We start from the raw sequence: 8,833 nt of genomic DNA, 5'->3' as shown, positions 1-8,833 counted from the left end.
CTGCAGGATTAAGTAATTTTTTTTAAGGCTACCCTAATCTAGAGGGGAATATTTAGGATTATGAGGCTAAGAGGGTAAATGGCAGAAAACCCTCCAGTTTGTATAATGGACATTATCAGTGGATAGATGAGCTCTTAAGGTGTACTGATCAAAATCTTTTCTCATCTGCGATGGAATTTGAATGGGGGATTTACTGATTGAGACACAGAGTAGAGTTTAAGACTTTTAGGGCAAATTTCCAGCTCAGCCTTTTGCCTGCTGTATGAGATTCAGCAAGTGAATCTCTCTCTACCTCAAGTTATCCATCTGTAATTATTATTATTAATTAGATATTAATAATGCCCAGAGTCTCCAATCATGAGGGCTCCACAGTGCTAGATAAATAGTTCTTGAGGAGTTTACCATTTAAGCAAAAGGTAAATATTGAAACAATACCTAGTACAGGGACATGAGTATGGCTTTTAAGCTGCTCTGAGATATCTTGATATATAAAGTTCTCTCAAAATGCAAAATATTAATATACATAGCAGAATGTACATAGTGTATGTACACAGATGTTCATTATGCGTATGTGTGTATATTTAGGATATATTTGTTCAATTGCATGTGTATTTTATTCTTTTCTGTAATAATATGACAGCAAATGAATTACCATAAATAAACCTAGACACAGATTGGTGCATAAAGTTGTCCTAGCTTCATATTAGATCTGACCTTGGAACAAGGAATGTTTTACATCCATGATGATTCTATCTGCTTTGATGAATCACAACTCTTGCTTATGTTTAATCACTGCTGATAGTAACAGCTGACAGGTAGTTTGGAAAAATCCTCAGCAATGAAATTTTGTTCTACTGGAGGAGGGGGGAAAGCTTTACAAATGACTCATTGTGCATATGAACAGAGTGACCTGAAGGTTGTTCTGCATATTTTTTATAAAGTAAACATATATCCACACAATTCCTGTGTATTCCTATTAAGTATAAGTGATAACTGTGTTTCCTTACAGGTTTGCACTGGTCATAAAGATTTCAGTACTGGCCTCAAATGTCTTGGTTACAACTTTCATTATCTTTGCTTGAGCCAATGAGAAGAATTTATTGTTAAAGGAGTGTGTGTGGGGGGGGGGAGAATGTTTGTAGTTGCAATTTTATTTGATTTGTTTGTTTATTTTTAAACACAATGCATTAAGCTTCCAAGGGGACGTCAGTCATCACAGTTGATAAGGGAATATGGCCGGTACCAACAGTTATTATGGGCTTGCTTTTGCCAGAATTATTTGCCTTGAGTAGTACCTTACTTCTGGAATTGGCTCATTAAAATTAATAGGACAACAAGTGGAGATTAAGGTACTACCTGGCCCTGTTACATGATTGTGTTCCCAAAGTGAAGTCCAGAATTCAGATTCCACGTGCAGGTGCTTACGAGTGGGTTTCTCTATATTTGTTTGCATAATGACATCTCATTGACTTTAAAGCCAGAAGAGACCATCATGATCATCTAGTCTGACCCCCTGCACATTGCAGGCCACGAAAAACTCACCCACCCGCTCCTGTAGTAGGTCCATAACCTGTGGCTGAGTTACTGAAGTCCTCAAATCATAGTTTAAAGACTTTAAGTTACAGAGAATTCACCATTTACACTAGTTTAAACCTGTACGTGTCCCATGCTCCATGCTGCAGGGAAGGTGAAAACCCCCATGGGTCTCTGCCAATCTGACCCAGGGGAAAATTCCTTCCTGACCCCAAATATGGTGATCAGTTAGACCCTGAGCATGTGGGTATGACATACACTTAGGAAAGAATTCTCAGAGCCCTTCTCATCTATGGTCCTATCACCAGCTATTGGAGATATTTGCTGCAGCAGTTACAGATCAGCTAAATGCCATTGTAGGCAGTCCCATCATACCATCCCCTCCATAAATGTATCATGCTCAGTCTTGAAGCCAGTTACATTTTTTGCCCCCCAAATTCTCCAGACCCTGAGGATTTACTTCATAGATTCCAAGGCCAGAAAGGACTATTGGTGATCATCTAATCTGACCTTCTGTGCAACACAGGCCTTAGAACTTCCCTCAAAAAATTCCTAGAGCAGATCTTTCATGAAAAGCATCCAATCTCGATTTAAAAATTGCCACCCTGACTCTTGGTAAATTGTTCCAATGGTTAATTACCCTCACTGGGGGGAACCCTTCAGATTATGTTACTCCAAAAGCTCATGAGAATCAGGTTTATCCCACAGATGAAAGGGAACCAATAGCAGGGAATGAAAAGCTCAGTGCTAGTTTATATTAGGAACAGATGACACAGACAGGTTTGGGAAGTTCAACTTTATCCGCTGCACAAAGTTTGGAGGATTGATGTTTCCTTCGTGCTGAAAGTGGAAGTCAATGAAAGCTGGGGTGCTTCTGCACCTATGGAAATCAGGCTCTGGATGCTTATGTGAAACTTTTTGAAAATTCACCTCTGATTTGGATATCAGGCTGGAAATTTTACAAGATCACATCTCTTGTGATGTTTCCAGTTTGCTCTGGTGTCATATGGTGGCTTCAGGTGTGAGTGAGCGAATGAGTAATGATGCTCTCTCATGACTGGTCTTCAGGAAGGATAAGAGATGTGCTATTGCTACCAGCAACAGAGGATGTCTCCTTTAGATCAAGTGACCTGAACTCTTTCAAAGGAGACTGGATGTCTTTCAAAAAGTTATGCTGTAGCTCAACCAGTCGTTATGGGCCTAATTGATGAACCACGTGGTCTGGAAAAGATCAGAGTAGATCAGCATGGCCCTACCATTTATCTATCTATGAATCCTGCCTCCTGATCTGTATGATGGTTTCAATACTAATTGTGTCTGTTGTGTGCAAAACATGGATTCAAATTATCCTGTGTGTGGCTTGCTCTAGCATTTTCCTATTTCTACTACCCGTCTCCAGTGAAAGCTGCAAGTGTTTAGGCTTAGGGAAGAAGGAAGAGAAAAAAAGTTTGCTGAATTGTTTTCAGATTTCAAAAAGCCTACAGTTTTGATTCATTTAAAGTTCTGGAAAAAAGTTTGTGTCAGATTTTATTCAATCCAATTGGCCCACCCTAATGGATATATGAAAATATGGAATCCGTTTTCTAAATCTGGATTACACACCAGCGATAGCAACCAATCAACAGTGCACATATGCCCCTCTCTAGGCATTAAATCTTGGTGATGCTACTCTTTCTTCTCAGCAAATAGGCAAGTCACCATGCTCAATACTGCACTCAAGGGAGGCATGTTAGCAATATCATAATTAAATACGCACACAATGATCTGTTTTGTGAGAGTATTGAAGGGCTCCATTAATGACCGAGACACTTTTTCTGCTGGGTGCTGTACAAACCTTTAGGAAGCCACAGCCATTGTTGCAAAACCCACTGCTCCATATCAACCTCCCTTTGATTGCTGAATAGACTACATGGAGCCCACTTCAGCCATCAGCATTCACACTGAGTAGTACTCTATAGGTCATCCCATTGATTTCAGTGCAACAACTCATGGAGTAAAATATTACTCATTGTGTGTAACAGTGGCATAATTTAGCTGATAAACTACTCTATATTTGCCAGACTGAGATACCTTTACTTTATGTTGAACCTTAGAGCTTGAGTTACCCCATTAAAGCGAATGATCTACTGTTGGGAAGGGCACTGTATGTATATCAGAGTCCAGCTCAATACTTGCTTGCTCATACTTTATTTTTGACCCTTCGTTTAAAAAAAAAATCTCTCTTAAACTCATTCAACTGATCCGGTAATTTCCTATTAGCCCCTCCTCGCCCCAGTCAAGAATAAAATGATGTTTGCAACCTATGCATTATAACCATTCTAAAGAATAAGAAAGAAAGACAGAGCTTATGCTAGGAGATTCTAGCTAAAGCTGAATTTCAATGCTTTACCACATTATCCCCTATATTACTCATAATTTCACCCAAAATGTTATCCAGAAAGAATTATTCTTATTAATGTTCTCTTCATTTCTGCAGGGGGCATAAAAATAACTGATGAGTGTGAGAATATAAACCGTATGGTTAGTGAGGCAGAGGTGATAATTAGAACATGCTGTACGACGCAGTAAACAAAGCTATTATGAACGACAGAATTCTTTAGAGTATTTAGAAAGGAGAGGGAAATAATAGACTTTCCCTTGACTGGTTAAAAGCTCCATCTGCAAGTACTGCAAGAAATAATAATAATAAAAAGAGGTTTGGAGTTAATCACGCAAAGGATTTGGTTTCTAGTTAAAGACATCTTCAAATATTATTGATACATGTTGAATTCTGTTGTAATTTACTTATAATACACTATCAGTTCCCAGCTTAGTGATCTGTTTGTAAAGGATAAATCATATTGAAGACATGAGATCAAGACATGCAGGAGGAGAACATTATGGGTTTATTTTCCAAGTAGAATTATCTTTCTGGCTATTTTACATACTGTTTTGTCTGGTGGCAGGTAGCCTCAGATAACCTGAAAGTGGATATTTTTAACCTCAGAAACTATCATAATAGGGAGCAGACAGTTAGATATCGCCAGGCTGATCTTTGGTCTCACATTCTAATCACCCAGGACCATACAATCCCGATTCGCCTGGCCATGAGGGTGGAGCGGATATCCGATGATGAGGCTGTCATCACTAATGATGTCCCAAGGATTGCCAGATGCCTTCATATTCACATTTACCGTGTTACTGCATAAGTATTCCCATTGAAGTCAATGAGGCTAACTCTGCAGTTAGATGCTGGTCAATGTGATACAGGTGTCAAAACCTGGCCCAAGATCAGTAATCATCGGGCCCTAACAGGAGGAATATGGCTTGCCACATCACAACCCAATCCAATCCTAACCCAAAATGAGCATTCTGAGTGCTATAGATTTTTGACTAAATGTGAGGGTGCCATCTTGTCTGGCACACGGAGGATGGAACAATGAATCCTCAGAGTTAAAAGCACGAGTCACTACATCATGAGCTAAAATTCCCTGTGGCTGCGAGAGACTCATCCTCCATGGAACAGGAACAGAGACCTGTAACACACATGGTCTAGTGGCTTAGTCTAGTTCTATGCCTGGAAGACATGGAACCCAGTGGCTTGTCTGTCACTATTTTAGGTATTTCTTAGCTGCACCTTCAATGTACATGAGATTTTGAGCTAATGTATCTGTAATCTTCAAAGCCTTAACTGGTGGAGAATCTCTGATTTTCCATTGCAACTTTTGCAAGATATTGACTACATGGCCAGGGACACCTGAATGACTGTCTCACAATGGATCCTTGACATGGAAGATGGACGAGCTATGATGATAAATTGCAGCTAATTCCTGTGCATGGAACAGGGATGAAAAGAAAAAATGTGAAATTAAAATTAAAGTGAATTTGAGTGGAACCCTAGGACAGACCTATTGCTGCTAGGTTTGTTCTTCAGTCTGGTTATTCCTCACCCACATCTCTGACTTAAATAAACAAACTCTGCAACCATTACTTTTTTTTTCTTTTTGGGCGAGGGACAGATTAAAATTTTGTTGTGAATGGAAAAGTCTAATCTTAATGATGAACCAGCATTAGGGTTAGGAGCCAGTTTAACCTGGTAACTGGAAAACATGATAGAACTATAATTCATCCTCTTCCATTGTAATGCGTGCACTATTGGACACAAACTTCCCCATGCACTCCAAGGGGATTGCTGTATAGCACCTGGCAGACTGGGGTTCTGCTCCACGACTGGCACTTCTTGGCACCACAACAATACATAATAAATATATTTCTACCCTGTTAAGATAAAATTTAATTCTTCTTCTTGTGTCTTTCCACCACAGTCATAGGGTTTTTTCATTGTTGGGTTTGTTCCACCTGTAGCCCTGTGAAAATTTCTATGGAGCATAGTTCCTCCAGTAAATTAACAGATGGCCCATGGTTTTTGTTTCACTGCAGTCATGTGTGTCTGTGTCCCTGGAATAGCCCCACTTCTGTATATTGACTTTTGACATACCGCCTCTTGTTCGAAGGACATTTGAACATCCAGGTTAACCAATCCTGCAGGAAGGTATTCAGCAACATTGATGTGCATTTTGACATCCTCCTTGACTATTTCAAGCCATGCATGCCACATTTACGGTTGTATAATCATCCATGTATTTTTTAAGTGGTTCTGTTGCAGCTGGGAACAATCATAACAGGCCCCTAATACTTCCTAACACAAGTGTGATCCAGCACCTATCTAGCTAACAGGGGCTTCAAAACCCCTTATTACTATTGCCATAGAACAATGAAGCAGCATTTTGAAGGTGCACCCACAAAGGACTTCACTGCCATCATCTCCCACTTTCTCTTGGGAGTTTTGGATTCACTTTATTTTTCTGCTTCCTTCTCTACTTTTCAGAATGTTCTTTTGCCTTCTTCCTTCTCCCCAGCATGCCCCATTGCAGGTGTCCCTCTGGGAGATATCACAGCTGTATCTTGAACATAATTGGGGTCAGTCCCAGTCTAACAATCTCTGGTAGAGTATCCCATAGGTGGGGGCCCATTCCTGCTGGTCTATGAGACCTCTGTGCCCCTCCCCCCCCCATCACTGTAGTATTTGAGCTGCTAACCATCTTAAATATTTATCCTCACTGTGCTCCTGTGAGGGCAGTGCTATTATCCCCATTTTGCAGATGGGGAAACTGAAGCACAGAGACTAAGTAACTTGCCCAGAATCACACAGGAAGCCTATGGATGAGCAGGGAACTGAACCTGTATCTTCTAAGTCTTGGGCTAGTGCTGTAACCACTGGACCTTCCTTCCTCTCGTGTTGAGAATGATTTTCCCTCTGGGGGCACTCAGCCTTTGGCATCCCTGCGGGCCACAGCTGTCGTGGTAGCTTGTGGATGCGTAGGCAATAGTTTGAGCTCAGGTCTATACTTGGATATACTATTTGTCCCGGATCTGAACATCTGGCTAATATAGCAAGGAATTTATGTTAAAATACATTGTCATGGATAGGAGAAGGCCTCTGCAGCAAGCACAGGGCATCCAGGTCTTTGCAGCTACAGCTATGCGAGAGGATGGCCAATTGATTCTGTTTGCAGGCGATACCTAATGGCTTTGCTACCAAACATCACAGAAGGTCAGGAGGGAGATGGATGGTGATAAACTAACAAGCAAAATTGTTCTAACAAAGCATCTGTGAGCAACTGCTTGATCAAAATGACAGACATCAATCAGAATAATAACTTCAAATATGAGATTTTTCAATTAGCGAGGGAACATAAATAAATGCGTCTGGAAAATAAGCATAAGGGATTTTGGAAGGAGACAGCATATACATAACAAAAGAGGCGGCAGGAAGAAAAACAGACTGATAGGCACAAAGCAATGGGCACAGAAGCAGACTTACAAAGAGGTCTGCTGGGAGATATACAGATAAACAGAAGCATTACAAATATTGTCTTTTGCACACACATATGCAGAGCATGCTTGCTAGTTTTGCAAAGATCTTACGCTGCACTTTTCATTGAAAAGGTACTTCACCCTCTTGTTTGTTTGTTTTTAAAAGTTTCTCTACCCAAAAGCCTGCCTATTGGAAATGTTTATCAGAAGTAAAATCTGGGGAGCCGGAACTAGAGCTGTACAAAATATTCAACGCGGGAGCCTCATTCATCATTGTCCAGCCCTTGTTTTTGTGATTTACAGCACTAGAAAGGGGATGTAAAATGCGACCAAATTCGAACGACAGCATTGCATTTCCACTTTGCACTGTTGTAAATAATGACACAAGGGCAAGTCAATGGAGAATCAAGTCCTGAATCTCAAACCTCTTCATAGTAGCCTGGCTTCTAGGCTTCATATGTCCCTGTGAACATGGAATGAGGATTTTGTATCTAGTATATTTTCAAACCACGCACATACCTGCCATGGACATTGGTGCTGCCTGCTCCTTCCAGGGGCAGCTCACAGCACAGGGTTTGGAGTGGCGAAAGGGAGCGGGTAGGAAAGAGGGCTGGGGATGGTCAGTTTCAAAACTCCAAGTGAATGTTCAAGAAGTAAACTAGCTTCCAGCCCCTGCACGCAACATTGAAGGGTTCAATTAACAAACCTCCTCATCAGTCAAATCCTGCATTGTTCACTTAACTCTCGCAGTAATAAAATGAATGTATCTTCAAGGAGGGGTCGGTGGGAAGGAAAGGATGTCAGTCAATATCATCAATTTCACTGAAACCGTGACAGGTGAACACTCCTCTGTGAAAGCAATGCATACTGTGGGAATTGCCAGACTGGAGCATTAATCCACCACCATCTTGTGTCCTGCCCACAGCAATGGCCCATACCCAAGGCGAGGTGAGAAAGAACCTCATGCTATGCTCACTGGATTGTTGACTCAGGGAATGTGGAGGGGAATTCCTCTCTGTCCCATGCAGCTGATCACTCAAAAGCATAGGATTTGATTATCCTTTTAATTGCCAAAAGAAAGAAGGGAGGAGGCAGTCATGGTATGTATCAATGTATAAGACTTATATGTTATCAATGTTTACCCATCTTTTTTGTACCACAGTCATCACTTTGTATCTGATCATCTTACAAAATTGACACCTTCATGTTCAGGGCATAAGCTCAGGGCTGCGCGGGGGGAGGGCAAGTGAGGCAATTTGCCCCAGGCCCCGCAGGGTCCCCCACAAGAATATAGTATTCTATAGTATTGCAACATTTTTTTATGGAAGGGGCCCCTGAAATTGCTTTGCCCCAGGCCCCCTGAATCCTCTGAGTGGCCCTGCATAAGTTAATCTTGTACTCATGGGGATCAGGAAGGAACTGTCCCTGTGGGCAGGCTATTCCA

Source organism: Terrapene carolina, unplaced genomic scaffold, assembly GCF_002925995.2.
Source record: "Terrapene carolina triunguis isolate 2854851 unplaced genomic scaffold, T_m_triunguis-2.0 Scaffold69, whole genome shotgun sequence".
In the NCBI taxonomy this organism is placed as follows: domain Eukaryota; kingdom Metazoa; phylum Chordata; order Testudines; family Emydidae; genus Terrapene; species Terrapene triunguis.
The sequence above is the reverse complement of the archived record's forward strand: the minus strand, read 5'-3'. Positions refer to the sequence as shown.